This window comes from Corythoichthys intestinalis, chromosome 22 (genome assembly GCF_030265065.1).
Source record: "Corythoichthys intestinalis isolate RoL2023-P3 chromosome 22, ASM3026506v1, whole genome shotgun sequence".
Lineage (NCBI taxonomy): Eukaryota > Metazoa > Chordata > Actinopteri > Syngnathiformes > Syngnathidae > Corythoichthys > Corythoichthys intestinalis.
Genome location: NC_080416.1, coordinates 8,684,294 through 8,701,747, shown reverse-complemented (window position 1 = coordinate 8,701,747; position 17,454 = coordinate 8,684,294). Strand labels below are relative to the sequence as shown.

At 37.7% G+C, this 17,454-nt stretch overlaps 1 protein-coding gene across 2 annotated transcripts in view; it reads left to right on the top strand.

Annotated features, from left to right (window-relative positions):
* triqk (triple QxxK/R motif containing) overlaps positions 1–17,454 on the top strand; it is a 148,414-nt gene that overhangs the window by 19,187 nt on the left and 111,773 nt on the right. The window contains exon 1 of one of the 2 annotated variants that reach the window (XM_057828501.1): positions 2,677–2,781. The exons of the other annotated variant lie outside the window; for it this stretch is intronic. The gene's annotated coding sequence lies outside the window, so the exon portion shown is untranslated. Of the gene's footprint in view, positions 1–2,676; positions 2,782–17,454 lie in introns of those variants that run through there. 2 annotated transcript variants of the gene reach the window in all.

The following is a 17,454-nucleotide window of genomic DNA, read 5'->3' as shown; positions in this document are numbered from 1 at the left end:
TATTTTCCCCCCCTTCTGTCATTGTTTGCATACTGGCCTCATTAAAATATGAAAACCTATAAATATTTAGGTGGTTTTAGCTAAAGCAGACACTGTATTTTCATCTGTGTGATTTTGACAAAGATAAGATCACATTTGATGGTGATTTTATGCAGAAATGTGAGAAATTCCAAAAGGTTCAGATACTTTTTCAAATAACGTTAATATTCCGACTTTCGTGATTTTGTGATATTTTGTCAATTACATAATATTACAGACATTGACATGACAGACATTGGTCTCGTAATTTTACGAGAACGAAGTAATGTAATATTACGAAAAAGTCGCAATTTTAGGAGATTAAAGTCTGAATATTACGAGAAAAGTAACTTTATGAGTGAAAAAAAATCGTAATTAGAGATTACGTAAAAAAAAGCTTTATGTAATATTTAGTTAACATACAGTGGGGCAAATAAGTATTTAGTCAACCACCAATTGCAAGTTCTCTTACTTGATAAGATTAGAGAGGCCTGGAATTGTCAACATGGATAAACCTCAACCATAAGAGACAGAATGTGGGGAAAAAAAAAACAGAAAATCACATTGTTTGATTTATGAAGAATTTATTTCCAAATTAGAGTGGAAAATAAGTATTTGGTCACCTACAAACAAGCAAGATTTCTGGCTGTCAAAGAGGTCTAACTTCTTCTAACAAGGCTCCACTCGTTACCTGAATTAATGGCAACTGTTTTAACTCATTATCGGTATAAAAGACACCTGTCCACAACCTCAGACTGAATCTGCAATAGGTAAAACGCTTGGTGTAAAGAAATCAACTGTGGGAGCAATTATTAGAAAATGAAAGACATACAAGACCACTGATAATCTCCCTCAATCTGGGGCTCCATGCAAGATGTCACCCCATGGCGTCAAAATGATAACAAGAACGGTGAGCAAAAATCCCAGAACCACACGGGGGACCTAGTGAATGACCTACAGAGAGCTGGGGCCAGGGTAACAAAGGCAACTATCAGTAACACAATGCGCCGCCAGGGACTCAAATCCTGCACTGCCAGACGTGTCCCCCTGCTGAAGAATGTACACGTCCAGGCCCGTCTGCGGTTCGCTAGAGAGCATTTGGATGATCCAGAAGAGGACTCGGAGAATGTGTTATGATCAGATGAAACCAAAATAGAACTTTTTGGTAGAAACACAGGTTCTCGTGTTTGGAGGTGAAAGAATACTGAATTGCATTTGAAGAACACCATACCCACTGTGAAGCATGGTGGTAGAAACATCATGCTTTGGGGCTGTTTTTCTGCAAAGGGACCAGGACGACTGATCTGTGTAAAGGAAAGAATGAATGGAGCCATGTATCGAGAGATTTTGAGTGAAAATCTCCTTCTATCAGCAAGGGCATAGAAGATGAGACGTGGCTGGGTCTTTCAGCACGACAGTGATCCCAAACACACAGCCAGGGCAACAAAGGAGTTGCTTTGTAAGAAGCATTTCAAGGTCCTGGAGTGGCCGAGCCAGTCTTCAGATCTCAACCCCATAGAAAATCTGTGGAGGGAGTTGAAAGTCCGTGTTGTCCAACGACAGCCCCAAAACATCCCTGCTCTAGAGGAGATCTGCATAGAGGAATGGGCCAAAATACCAGCAACAGTGTGTGAAAAGCTTGTGAAGAGTTACAGAAAACGTTTGGCCTCCGTTATTGCCAACAAAGGGTACATAACAAAGTATTGAGATGAACTTTTGGTGTTGACCAAGTACTTATTTTCCACCATGATTTGCAAATAAATTCTTTAAAAATCAAACAATGTGATTTTCTGTTTTTTTTCCCACATTCTGGCTCTCATGGTTTACCCATGTTGACAATTACAGGTCTCTCTAATATTTTCAAGTGGGAGAACTTGCACAATTAGTGGTTGACTAAATACTTATTTGCCCCACTGTAGCTAAATTAGGCGCACTGCTAACATACATTGTACTTAACGGATAGATACGTAATATATCGACTTCAACCAAGTAATATTACAACTTTCGGAATATTTCGTAAATTACGTAAATGTACGACTATTTTCTAGTAATATCAAGACTTCTTGATATTATTCTTGATATTCATGTAATATTGCGACTTTTTTCTCAAAGGCCTACAATGTATAGCTTTATTCTTGTAATATTACCACTTTCATGTAAAAATACGACTACACAGAAACTTCAGCATACTACAACAACCTTCTACTCTTCTCTAACCACCTTAATGTTATTTCATGAATTCACTTATTGACTGCCATTGACTGCGATAGACGTCCAATCAATCAACCAATCAACAAACGTTTATTCGTTCCTCCCAGTCTAAATTGGATTTACACGGCTAACGTCCCCCAATGCCAGGGAATGATTACATCACATGTCCCGTATACTCATGCTAGCTCCAAGAATTGCACTATTATTGTCCGTTTTGTATTCTTCGAATCCCCACTCATACCGTGTGGGTCTGCCAGCAGAGCCGAAGTGCGAGACGCGCACACGCGGACGTCCAGAAGAGCGCCGCGAGTGAGTCAGAGCGTGAGTCACGCTCTAGCAATGTTGCCGCACTATTCCCAACAACTACAGTTGTTTTGATTCTTTCGGCGATGACGCCCGCTGAGCGGCAGGGAATCCGGACGGCTGAAGTTTGGTGTGTCAGTAACACACGACTGCACGAGGAACTGGACTGTCGAGAAGTTACTTTGTCTCAGAAATGCCATTTTTCCTTGATTAGGTGATGACTCATAAAGTATTTACGTAAACGAGCAAGTCAGTCATCAGCATACTCAAACACTTGCGTAAGATTGTTTGTTTTTATACTTTATTTAAATCGTTTTCTGGCATTGACGACATTGTGTGGGATAGAGAAAATGGCGTCGCGCTGTAAACGAGACATTTAAAAAGTTGTTCCTCTTTGGAAAGAGATGATATTTTGAAAGATTTGTTTGATTTACAGACACTAGGTCGACAAATTGGAAGAATTTTAGATTTTTTCCTACTCTCCAAACTCTGGTCATGTGTCAGTGCCATTGACGGCGATAGACGTCCAATCCACTGGTTCGTTTGCCCGGTCAAAACGAAACGTTTTCGTTTCTAATTGCATGCGAGTTGTAAATCAGGCCCATCTTCATGCCTTCAAGTCCATGATTCAATCTGACGCTTTGCCCCGTGAGTCACCGGGTGAGGAGTTTCGCCGCGATATGAATGGAGGGGGCGGAGGTGATTCAAAGGAAAGCATACGGAGGACTAGGAAAGGGGCGGGGTTAAACGGCAAACAACCACGGGGAAAAAAAACTTGTCTCCTTGCCAATTGCGAACAATTAGAACAACAGGTTAAAGGGTGTGCACCACTACAGTCACTCCGAGTACCCTTTGGCTTCCTTTTGTACCCTTCGCGCTTGGCGTTTATTACTTGGCAAAAGTCCACACACCCTTGTTGGAACGCCAGGCTTTTGTGATGCCTGATTTCAAAATACTTACGCTTAACGTGACCTATAAAATGCCATCCGACACACATTTAAAGAGTTCCAAGGATAAGTACGATAACAACTACAACCCCTAGAAAAAAAGTATGGAATCACCAGTCTTGGACAAGCACTCACTAAGACATTTTATTATGTAGAACAAACTCAGATAAAAACAAGGAATTAGTTCAAAAGTGCAACTCTTTAGCATTCAGAAACACTGAAAGAAATGAATAAAAATAGTTGTGGTGGTCAGTAAATGTTACTTATATAGAGCAATTGCAGGGAAATATATATGGAATCACTCCATTCTGAGGAAAAAAATATGGAATCATGAGAAACAAACAAAGAAATAATCAAAATACATCTCTTGTATTTAGTAACACCACCTCTGGCTTTTATGACAGTTTGCAGTCTCTGAGGCATGGACTTGATGAGTATTCTTCATCAATTTGGTGCCAGCTCTCATCCTTGCAGGTTGGAGCCTTGATGTGGACCATTTTTTTTTTCCAACTTCCACCACAGGTTTTCAATAGGGTTGAGATCTGGGCTATTTGCAGGCCATGACATTGACTGGATGAGTCTTTCTCCAAGGAATGCTTTAACAGTTTTAGCTCTGTGGCATGATTCATTGTCATCTTGGAAAATTACAAACATATTTTCAGTTGAAGGTAGGAGTGGGAACCTCTTGGTACCTCACGATACGATACGATTTGCGATACAAAGCTCACGATAACGATGATCTGACGATATGGTGATACAATGATTATCGATACATTGGTCAGGAAATCATTCTAGGATATTCTACAAACAACTAATAAACAGAAAAACAAGCTTTTGCTGTGAATTGGAATGAGTTTATCAATAGTAGACGTCCAATCCGTTTGAACTAGGAGGGTGGCAGCGAATGAACATTCGTTCATTCGCTGCCATCCCTCCCACTTCAAATGGATTGAACGTCTAATGACCATTAGTGGCAGCCAGTGCCAGGCAATGAGGTAATTTTGGGCCGTTTAAAGTCATTTACCTGTTGATTTTCAGTTACTACCTGTTGATTTTGGGGTATTTTAGGGGTCTCTCCCTGTTTATTTTGAGTAACAGAACAGGAAATGACCTGGAAATCATCCAAATGAATAGGCAGTGACTCAAACTCAACAGAAAATGACCTGTAAATGCCCTAAAATGAACAGCAAGTGACCTGTAAATGCCCTGAAAATCCGACAGAATGACTGAATGCTCTGGTTTCGTATGAACGAACATTCCCAATCTAAATGGATTGGGCGTCGAGCACCGTCAATGCAGCCTTAGAGTTAACTGAGACACTATTATGGTGTAAGATTTTGGGAGCAACTTGTTGGTTCATTTTTGTTTTTGTATTTTTTTGGACATTGACACCTTTTCAAAACGATATCTCGATTCTTGGCAGGAGCATATCGATAACCTTTTGGGATACAAAGTATCACGATATATCACCATTTCGATATTTTGTCACACCCCTAGTTGAAGGGATAAGAAAGCTGTCTAAACTTTCAATATAAACTTGTGCATTTATTGAAGATTTAACCACAGCCATCTCCCCAGTGCCTTTGCCTGACATAAAGCCCCATATCATCAAGGACTGAGGGAATTTGGATGTTTTCTTCAGGCAGTCATCTTTGTAAATCTCACTGGAACAGCACTGAACAAAAGTTCCAGCATCATCACCTTGTCCAATGCAGATTCTTGACTCTTGACACCTTGTCCAATGTGGATTCTTGACTCTTGAACCAGAGTGGAACATTAATGAGCATGAACAGGGAAGATGTGACGAGACGAGAGTAGGACACACCGGCAAAAAAGTCCCACAAAAGGGCGAATTTGACACCCAAAGTACTACCGTGCGCTTTCAGCTTGTTTTCTTTAGATGCATACAGACAAAACATACTAAAGATGCCTTAAGAATATACTTAAATGTAATAATATCAAATAGGGGTGGTTTAGATATGCTACGTGACTAATGTGGTCACCAGATCAACAATCTGCTTTGAAGCTACCGCAAGAAAACACAATGCTTAAAAGTATGAGAGGGAAACACATGCAAAAGGTATTTAGAGGCAATGAAAAGGAAATAAAACACTCAATAAAAACACAAATAGTAAGTATTTGGACCCAAGCGTCCATGGCGCCTTCCGTAGGTAGAAACATGTACTAAATACTATAGATTTTTAAATCAATGGCAATATTTTATGTTTCTAAAAACATTTTTTTCGCAAAAGAGAACAATTGTGGCTTATTAGCGCCCAAAAGTGTTTAAGTCTGAGGTTCCCTTTAAGTAAAAAAATTAAGTAGTACTTTTTAGTGGTACTCGGCATTTATCCGTAGGGGGCCTATTTAAAAAAACTTAAAATTCAAATATTTTTAATACCTAAGCCACTAGCGAAAAAAACAAAACGGGCACCTCACTTAGGCATATATGAGTCTCCATGAGCAGCAGCATAAAAAAATTCTAAGTCATGCCATAATAAAATCCCGATTATTTTTTTATGTAAGTATAACAAAACTTAAAATGGCTATAAAATTCTCAGCTTTTACGCTAGATGCACAAAAATTACCATATGCAGAGATAATCGCCTATATTTTCAGGATCAATAGCAATATTTAACATATATAAGTTTTTGCCAGAAATAGCAACTTATTATTATTTTTAAATACAACATGGCGGCCGTCACAAAACAAAGAGCTTTTTAAATAGAAAATTCTCATAAATAAATGCAAAAATCGCGGAATTTCTTTAGATATGAACCTAAAACAGTGTAGACTCTTGGTTAAAAGCAAAAAAACGGGCAGTTATCGTTCATTTTACGTAAATATTTCAAGCAAAAGTTACGGTATTGTGAAATCCAACATGGCGGCTGTCACGAAACAGAGATTTTTAAGTCGAAAATTCTTATAAATAAATGCTTAGTCTGCGGAATTTCTGTAGATATGAATGTAAAAGAGTCTAGATTCTTGGTTAAAAGTAAAAAACGGGCACTTATTGATTTTATGTAAATATTTCAAGCTAAAATTAAGCTATTTTTCCCCCATTCATTTCATTGTATTCACAACGTTTTAAAATATAATAATTACTTTGAATCCTTGACCAAATCACTCTTGAGACACTCCTGCGTAAAACCTTCGTCTCGTTTCCACCTAAATCCGGCATTTGAACGAGCGTGTGTTTGAGTTTATCTCAGTGAAAGCCGACCCAACGTTCTGCCTGGGTTGGCCCCCTACGGGAAGGCGTGGTGTAATGTCTGTGGAAGCTGTCTTGTCAACTGATGGTGGAGTCTGTTTTTTTTAAAAAGATTTTTTAAGATATGAAATTTGAGTTTTCATAAATTCAAGTTTAGGTAATTTCCGGTGGATGATTTCTTGTTTTGATAGCTCCTCAAATTGTTAAGATGTCCCGAACATGCGTCACCCCGTCCGTCCACTTATAATACATGATATATGGACAATGGTTTAACGAATTACCCACATAATTAAATAAATAAGTCAACATAGTGATGTAGTTGGTTTCAGAATTTTGCTCAGGTAATTGAACATATTGCGCCATCTAGTTGTCACGATTATATTTTCCTTATTTTTTCCTAAGTAGAACATTTTTGCATCGGGAGTACATACATACTAGTACATACTAGTCATTTTGTACTTGAGTATTTTTTTTAGATACCTTATTTATCTTTTTGCCACTGTACCTGTACAAAAGTGAGCACTTCATCCACCACTGCTGATGCATGCTAACGTCCTAGGTTTATTGTAAACACGACTAGCTAGCTAACTCATTAGCTACCATTGGCAGTGCTAAACGAACGTTCATTCGCTGCCATTCTTCCCTTTCAGATGGATTGGACCGCTACTTCTGATAAACTAATTAGTCTGAAGGTGCATCTTAGGGAGAGGAAGATTTAATTTTTTTTTTTTTTTTTTTTTTTTAAACTCATTAGATGACATTGACGTCCAAACCATTTAAAGTAAAGTGGGGTAAATTTGAAATTCGCAGCAGAACGATGAAAATACATCAATGAGTTTTTCATGATTTGATAAACGAAGCAACACTCCTCTCTAGTGGCCAACCTGACGCATGACAATGTCAATGCGGCCTCAAACATCTGTTCAATATCAAACCACTAGAGATCGCTGTTGAATAATATATAATCTTCCAGTCATTGTATTCCAGGAATTAGTGTTTATAAATATTGACTTCATTCGCTGCCACCCTCCCACCTCAAACAGATTGGACGTCTACGGTCGTCTGTGGCAGCCAATGCCAGGCAAGTAGTTAGTTTTGGGGAATTTGGCGTCAATTCCCAGTGATTCATCGCTGCCACCCTCCCACCTCAAACAGATTAGACGTCTATGGTCGTCAGTGGCAGCCAATGCCGGGCAATGAATTAATTTAGGAGAATTTGGAGTCATTTCCCGTTGATTGTATTTAAATTTTTTTGGGGAATATTTTCAAAACCAAAGCCACTAGCGACCTAAAACCAAAACAGGCACGTCCTTTAGGCATATATGAGTCTCCATGAGCAGTGGCATCAAAAAATTAAAAGTCGTACCATTTCAAAAGCCTGATTAATTATTTTTTGTATAAGCATAAAAAAACTTTAAATGGCTATAAAATTCTCAAATTTTACGATAGATGCACAATAATCACCAACTGCATAGATAATCACCTACATTTTCAGGATCACTAGCAATATTTAATATTTATAGTTTTTTTTTCTGGTACAGCAACTTAAAAGTCGTGTAGAGATACAAAATCCAACATGGCGGCTGTCACGAAACAAAGAGCTTTTCAGTTGAAAGTTCTTGTAAATAAATGCCTAAATCGCAAAATTTCTTGGATCTTAATGTAAAACAGTCGAGATTCTTGGTTAAAAGCAAAAAAACGGGCAGTTATCGTTCATTTGTACATAAATATTTCAAGCCAAAGTAACGGTATTGTGTAATCCAACATGGCGGCCGTCACAGACAAAGAGCTTTTTAAGTTGAAAATTCTTGTAAATAAATGCTTAAATCGCAGAATTTCTATAGGTCTGAATGTAAAACGGTCTAGATTCTTGGTTAAAAGCAAATATAAGGGCAGTTATAATTCATTTTACGTAAATATTTCAAGCCAAAGTTACGGTATTGTGTAATCCAACATGGCGGCCGTCACGAAACAAAGAGCTGCTTTGAAAATTCTTGTAAATAAATGCTTAAATCGTACGTTAAACAGTCTAGAAGACTCTAGATCCTTGGTTAAAAGCAAAAATCAGGCAGTTATCATTCTTTTTACATTAGGGCTGTCAAAATTAACACGTTAATGGGCGGTAATTAATTTTTTAAATTAATCACGTTAAAATATTTGACGCAATTAACGCACATGCCCCGCTCAAACAGATTAAAATGACAGCACAGTGCAATGCCAACTTGTTACTTGTGTTTTTTGGTGTTTTGCCGCCCTCTGCTGGCGCTTGGGTACGACAGATTTTATGGGTTTAAGCACCCGTGCGCATTGTGTAATTATTGACATCAACAATGGCGGGCTACTAGTTTATTTTTTGATTGAAAATTTGACAAATTTTATTAAAATGAAAACATTAACAGGGGTTTTATTATAAAATTTCTATAACTTGTACGAACATTTATCTTTTAAGAAATACAAGTCTTTCTATCCATGGAACGCTTTACAAGATTGTTAATAATGTTAATGCCATTTTGTTGATTTATTGTTATGATAAACAAATACAGTACTTATGTACCATATGTTGAATGTATATATCCATCTTGTGTCTTATCTTTCCATTCCAACAATAATTTACAGAAAAATATGGCATATTAGGTTATGGTTATGGTTATGGTTAGGTTAAATTATGGCATAGATGGTTTGAATTGCGATTATGATTAATTACGATTAATTAATTTTTAAGCTGTAATTAACTCGATTAAAAATTTTCATCGTTTGACAGCCCTATTTTACATAAACATTTCAAGCAAAAGTTACGATATTGTGTAATCCAACGTGGCAGCCATCACGAAAAAAAGAGCTTTTTTTAAGTTGAACATTTTTGTAAATAAATGCTTAAATGGCGGAATTTCTTTGGATATGAATGTAAAACAGCCTAGATTCTTGGTTAAAAGAAAAAAAAAAAAGGGCAGTTATCGTTCATTTTATGTAAATATTTCAAGCCAAAGTTACATACATTTTATCCATTGATTTTTTTTTTTTCACACCGTTTCAAAGTGCATGCATAGTTCTGTTTAGAGATGTCCCGATCGGGATGCCAATCGATCGGGTCCGATCACGTCATTTTCAAAGTATCGGAATCGGCAAAAAAATATCGGACATGCCTTTTTTAAATATATATATATTTTTAATTAAATCGTTTTCTAATTGTATTTAACGTTACAGACAAAATGTCTTACACTCATCCAGAGTCTTTAGTTTTGACTTAAAGTAGGGCTATCAAATTTATCGCGTTAACGGCGGTAATTAAATTTTAAAAAATTAATCACGTTAAAATATTTAACGCAATTAACGCATGCGCTGCACGACCCACTCACGCATTGTCGCGTTCAATCTATAATGGCGCTGTTTCCCCTATATATAGAGCTAAAAGGCAGCGTAAAATGAGTAGAGTGAATTTTGGCAGTCTTTGGAACATTTTTTTAATTGCATTCCCTCTCTCAACAATTAGAAATATCGTGTGAAGCAATGTGGGGAAGAAAGGTAGTAGTTGATCTTTTTCTTAACACCCTATGTTATTTCCCAACGCAGAGAAGATGTATCAATTGGTGCCACTACGCACAGTCATGGTTGCACTTCCCATCATACATTTGGGCAGAACAGTTAAATGGCTACAGTATCATTTAGTGAAAGCTCAACAAATACACTCGATGGCAATATTTAGTCACAATATACAAAGTCACATTTCAAGAATTACAAGTCTTTCTATCCGTGGATCCCTCTCACAGAAAGAATGTTAATAATGTAAATGCCATCTTGAGGATTTATTGTTATAATAAACAAATACAGTACTTATCTACCGTATGTTGAATGTAATATATCCATCTTGTGTCTTATCTTTCCATTCCAACAATAATTTACAGAAAAATATGGCATATTTTATAGATGGTTTTAAATTGCGATTAATTACAATTAATTGATTTTTAAGCTGTAATTAACTCAATTAAAAATTTTAATCGTTTGACAGCCCTATCTTACATAAATATTTCAAACAAAAGTTACGATATTGTGTAATCCAACGTGGCGGCCGTCACAAAACAAGGAGTTTTTTTAAGTTGAACATTCTTGTAAGTAAATGCTTAAATCGTGGAATTTCTTTGGATATGAACGTAAAACAGGCTAGATTCTTCTTTAAAAGAAAAAAAATGTGCAGTTATCGTTCATTATATGTAAATATTTCAAGCCAAAGTTACACAAATTTTATCCAGTGATATATATATTTTTTCCACAACGTTTCAAAGTGCATGCATAGTTCTATTTAGGGATGTCCCGATAGCTCGGCAACAATCGGTCCGATCATGTCATTTTCAAAGTATCGGAATCGGCAAAAAAATATCGGACATGCCTTTTTTTAATATATATATATTTTTAAATTAAATCGTTTTCTAATTGTATTTAACGTTACAGACAAAATGTCTTACACTCATCCAGAGTCTTTAGTTTTGACTTAAAGTAGGGCTATCAAATTTATCGCGTTAACGGCGGTAATTAGTTAAAAAAAAAAATTTAATCACGTTAAAATATTTAACGCAGTTAACGCATGTGCTGCACGACCCACTCACGCATTGTTGCGCTCAATCTATAATGCCGCCGTTTCACCTATATATAGAGCTAAGAGGCAGCGTAAAATGAGTAGAGTGAATTTTGGCAGTCTTTGGAACATTTTTTAAATTGCATTCCCTCTCTCAACAATTAGAAATATCGTGTGAAGCAATGTAGGGAAGAAAGGTAGTAGTTGATCTTTTTCTTAACACCCTATGTTATTTCCCAACGCAGAGAAGATATATCAATTGGTGCCACTACGCACAGTCATGGTTGCACTTCCCATCATACATTTGGGCAGAACAGTTAAATGGCTACAGTATCATTTACTGAAAGCTCAACAAATACACCAGATGGCAATATTTAGTCACAATATACAAAGTCACATTTATCCTTTAAGAATTACAAGTCTTTCTATCCGTGGATCCCTCTCACAGAAAGAATGTTAATAATGTAAATGCCATCTTGAGGATTTATTGTCATAATAAACAAATACAGTACTTATGTACTGTATGTTGAATGGATATATTCGTCTGAGTTTTATTCATTTTTTTCTTAATGCATTGCCAAAATGTATATGATCGGGAAAAATTATCGGGAATGATTGGAATTGAATCGGGAGCAAAAAAAAAAAAAGCAATCGGATCGGGAAATATCGGGATCGGCAGATACTCAAACTAAAACGATCGGATCAGGAGCAAAAAAACATGATCGGAACAACCCTTGTTCTATTTAATATAATAATTACCTTGAATCCTTGACCAAATCATTCTTGAGACACTCTTGCCTGCTTGTATGCAGTAAAAGCCAACTCAACGTTCTGCCTGGGTTGGCCCCCTACTGGAAGGTGTGGCCCAATGTCTGTGGGGGCTTTCTTGTCAACTGACGGTAGAGTCTATGATCCGCCATTAACTCACCTGGTGGGTAAATTATCTCTGTGAACCCTCCCAGCAAAAACAGATTGGACGTCTATTGCCATCAATGGCAGCAACCATGAAAAATATTCCCTCTCGTAACCGGCAAAATTTTCAAACGCGACTTAGGAATTAAAAATGAATTCTCCCCCCATCATTCACTCTCTCCCCACACGTGCGCGCGTGTTTGGGAATGCATGAATGTCACCAGCTGGCGCATCTGCCGGGCTGGTGGAAAACGTCCAAAAAGCTTAATTATCAAGCGTAATCATGCGTGAGATTGAAGCGAGGGAGCGGGCCGCGCGTGTAAAAACAACACACACTGACTGCTGTGTGTCGCGCATCCCCAGAGGATCGGCGTGTGTGTTTGTTGTGTACTCATGTTGTTCATTAAACTCCACTAATAGAAGCTTCCTCCAGCTTGAGTGCTGCTTCACTTTGTGTCAATATTTGGCTGAAAATGGGACTTTTACCAAATGAACGACTTACCAGACAGTTCATTAGGTACACCTCGCTGTGAATATTTTGACCTTCTCATAGTTAATGAGTGTGTTTTTTTTTTTTCTCCTCACAAGAACTCCCAACAACCTTGAACAATGTCGCTACAGTCAAGACAGCGCTGACATGCTCCAGCGCTTTTATTGACCCGCTGACAAAGCTCAGTGTCCCGGGGGGCGGGGAAGACTCGGCGTCCAGGTGGGGGGCTCGACCGGGACGTGCTCATTAGCGTCCACTCGGCCATCTTTCTCCTTATCGAACTTTTGTTGGCTCTTCCCTCAGGAGTGGAGAGGCAAAATGTCAGTGACTCTAATTAGCCTTTCACGACTGTCCAACGGTACCTGCTGCACAAAAAAATTCTAAAGTGTCAGCTCTTTACACTTTTTTGTGCGGCCTGACGTGAGAGACAGGTCTACCAAATTTCATGTCAATCTATGAAACTGTAAAGGTGTAACGGTACATGTACTTGTATTGAACCATTTCGGTACGTGGTGCTCGGTTCGGAACGGAGGCGTACCGAATGAGTTTCTGACGTAATGTAACCCTTTCGAGGCTGTGAGTCGATCGGGTTACAGTTTCTTTGTGTAGGTTATATTTACTCCGTCTTCTCTACTATAATGAGGACCAACACGGTAGGACAGTATAACCCAGAAACGTCAACGACGCGACAACGTGGCCGTTCTCGCGGGCGTTAAAGTCAATCAGCCAATGCACAACAGTCGCAGTGCGGCCGCCCAGAAGCGGCTCAACACGACGCACGCGAAAAGAACGGCAGAGTTTATTAATTGACGTGAGATGCGACCCTCCTGCGTCAATACTACTACCGGTAGCTAGGATCGGGCAGACCGGAAGTCACTCGTGTAAAAATACGGTGGATCCGGTCGATTTTCAAACTAATATGCAATCGTAACCCACTTTTTGAGTCCATCGGATCTCTTGAGTGGTAGGTCGTGGCACAGTTGACTTGTCTTTGTTGATTTACTGCTGTCTTCTCTGCTATAATCATAACCAACACGGCCCCGTGTTCAATACAAACCCACAACAAAACAAATAGGAACTAATATTCACATAGGAACTAAAGTTATACAACATAAAATATACAATATAAATGAATACTACATCACATTTGTAAAATATAAACACATAATAAAATATTAGCCCATTTAAATAAAAAACCTGTAATTAAATAATAAGAATAATACACAGATCCTGCTTACACAATTTATTCATTTCTGTGTGGCGCTTTAACTTGAGAAAATCCACCAATAAAGCTTTTGAAAACCGTTCATAAGAAACAATGATTCATTGAGGCATTTCATTTGTAAAATACATGTTAAAATCTTTGTCATTGGGATAGCTTTTCTTTAGCACAGGACTTCTTTTCTCTTTCTTTCAGAAAGAAAGCTGACCAATACGCGGGGTCTGAAAGACAAATTGTTGTTGGATTATTATCTTTAAATACCCGCTACTTTTTGAGCAGAATTCTAGCTTTGTATAGGCTAATGTTCCTATTGTTGAAAGCACAAAGGTGTGTAATAACCAACTAGCACATTTATATTTTGCATTTTTTTTTCTTACTGTACCGAAAATGAACCAAACTGTGACCTCAAAACCGAGGTACGTACCGAACCGAGATTTTTGTGTACCGTTACACCCCTATGAAACTGGTAGTGGGGCTAATATAGTTTAAATTTCAAGCTGTTGAATTCGCCCCAAAATGGCTGCTTCAAACCAAAATGGCCGACTTCCTGTTAAATTCCGTCCCGTAATGAAAGACATGTGTATGAAATTGCAAATCAACAAATAAAACGTGTGTCAGGGGCTAGTTTTTATTTTTTAAATTTGTGCCGTGGAATTAGCTTTCAAATAGCTTCTTCAAACCAAAAAGGCTGACCTCCTGTTCAATTCCTGGCATGGTCACTTGCAGTGTTGTCACGGATGAATTGAAAAAGTAATGTAATTACTGATTACGCCTAAAGTAATCGAGTTACTTTTCTGATTACTTTATTAGCAAAGTAACTAAGTCACTTTAAAAGTAATTTATCTCACTTTTAACCAAATTTTTTCCCTTTGCCGCCTCAACATAAGAATGACAAAAGAAAAATGTAATCTTGTGTAACTGACTTTTCGATAATTGAATTTAAAGGGGAAGAATTTTTCACATAAGGCCTAATCTTAAGAGTTAGCGGAGGTTTACTTAGTCGATGGAGTTGATTTCAACCACCATTGACCCGTGCTAGCTTAGCCACTCCTGAGCCCCGAAACGAACCAATAACTAACAAACTGCATGGAATTTTTTGAAATCAACTCCACCGACTAATTAAAGTCCGCTAACTTGAAGATGAAATCTAATGTCAAAAATTCTGAATTTCGGGTTAGGGTTTACTGCATAGACTTTATTACTATTGACGTGGCACTTCGTCATTCTTTGCGTAACGCCTTATCAGAGGGGGCCGAGCTTCATTTAGTAATAGCCGAAGAGGCACACGCTCATGTTGGATTTAAGCTTGGTCTTTTGAAAAACTATGAAAGCGGTACCACATACAAACAGGAAGGATTGTCTCAGGAGTGATTTGTTTGAGGATTCAAGGTAAATATATTTTTCGTACCATGCATGTGTGATTGAAGCATTTATTCGCAGGAATTTTCTTCTTTGTTTACACATGGAGGCGCCTAATTTTTGTATCTGACTAGCCTCATAGTTTACTTTCAACCAAGAATCGAGACTGTTTTACATCCATATCTATAAAGAATTCAGGGATTTAAGCATTTATTCACAAGAATTTCTGCCAGAAATGCCCTGGTTACGCCAGGCGGTCGCTAGCCTCATTCGCTTACAGAGTAGCATTGTACTTCGACAATATATGTCAAGTTCAAAAATAGATCCTTAGGTAGACATTGTAAAATTACCCAAAAATAAGGAGAGAAGACACTCAGTTTTCTTGGCCAAGGAGAACAAAATGTGACTCGTGAGTCACCAAAATTGATCTAAAGGACAAAAATCCTCCTTGGTATTTTATTTAGGGGTTTTCCCTAAACAAAGATGGATGCCGTCCTGAGGGAGGGGAGAAGCAAGCTGGCGACACCCATGTGGTTTTCGATTGGATATGTGTGTGCATGTAGGTGGAACTAAGTGAATACAACGTGTGGAAGCAAGAGCTTATGTAATGTAATGTAGTACCTAAAATAAATGCTAACTGCACGGTTTCTTTGCTTTTAACCAAGAATCGAGACTGTTTTCCGTCCATATCTATGAAGAATTCGGGGATTTAAGCATTTATTCACGATAATTTTAGCCAGAAAAGCTCTGTTTGTGCCAGGCGACCGTGGGCGTCATTCGCTAACAGTATATACTAGTGTATAATAATTGTAAAGGCTATTCTAGTCTATAAGTTGTGATTGTATATAGAATTTATTAATAATCGATTTACATATTATTTATAATTTATCCTGCATGCTTTCCTCAAGTATTAAGTTTTCGATGTTAAATTGAGTAATTTATTTGCGGTTGAAAATTTGCGGTAAATAAAAAAAAAAAAAAGTTGCAATTTTGGTCAAAAACTTGTACGATATGTTAAATATTGCTATTAATTCTGAAAATATAGGTGATTATCTCTGCATTTGGTGATTTTTGTGCATCTTGTGTATAATCTGAGACTTTTATAGCCATTTTAAGTTGTGTTATATAAAAAATAATTAATCGGGATTTTACAAGGGAACAACTTTGAATTTTTTTATGTCGCTGCTCTTGGAGACTCATATATGGCTAAGGTAGGTGCCTGTTTTGGTTTGGAAGCACTCGGCTCGAATGTGCACCCGCGCTGCTTGGCAGACGCCTTTCTTAGTCCCTAAACACTTGGCGCGTGTGACTCCAGACCAAAACAGGAAGTAACCGTGAGCAGTTACCATGGAAACGGACACGTAGCGGGAACCTTTCTAGCATTTTCTATTGAAAATGCTCTTTGTACATGACTACAATATTCTTCATTCTTCATTTTGAGGCAATAACAAAATAGTAACACACAGACACTAAGGAAACTAATTTAAATCAGATTACTGGTTTAGAGAAATGAACACGATAGATTACTCGTTACTCAAAGTAATCAGATTGCAGTAACGTGTTACTGACAATACTGGTTAATTGAGACCTATTTACACGTCCTGAATGATAGACGCGTCTACCAAATTTCAATTTAATAAATAAATCGTGTGTCAGGGGCTAGTTTTCCCCCCAAACGTTGAGCAGTGGAATTAGCTTTTAAATGGCTGCTTCAAACCAAAATGGCTGACTTCCTGTTCAATTCCTGGCATGGTCTCTTGAGACTTTTTTTTATGCGTCCTGTTGAGAGAGACATATCTGCCAAATTTCAAATCAATAAATAAAACATGTGTTAAGGGCTAGTGTTTTTTTCCCTAAAATTTGAGCCATGGAATTGGCTTTCAAATGGTTGCTTCAAACCAAAATGGCTGATGTGATGTTCAGTTCCTGGCATGGTCACTTGAGACTTTTTTTTTTTTTATGCGTCCTGCAATGATAGACATGTCGACCAAATTTCAAATCAATAAATAAAACGCAGGTCAGGGGCTAGTTTGTTTTTTCTTTCTAAACTTTGTGCCGTGGAATTGGCTTCTTCAAACTTCAAACTTAGTCATGGAATTTGCCACAAAAAGGCTGCGTCAAACCAAAATGGCGGACTTCCCGCTTGATTCTTGAGAGTTGTCTTTTTGTGTCCCGTTATAATAGACCAAATTTCATGTCAATATATTAAAC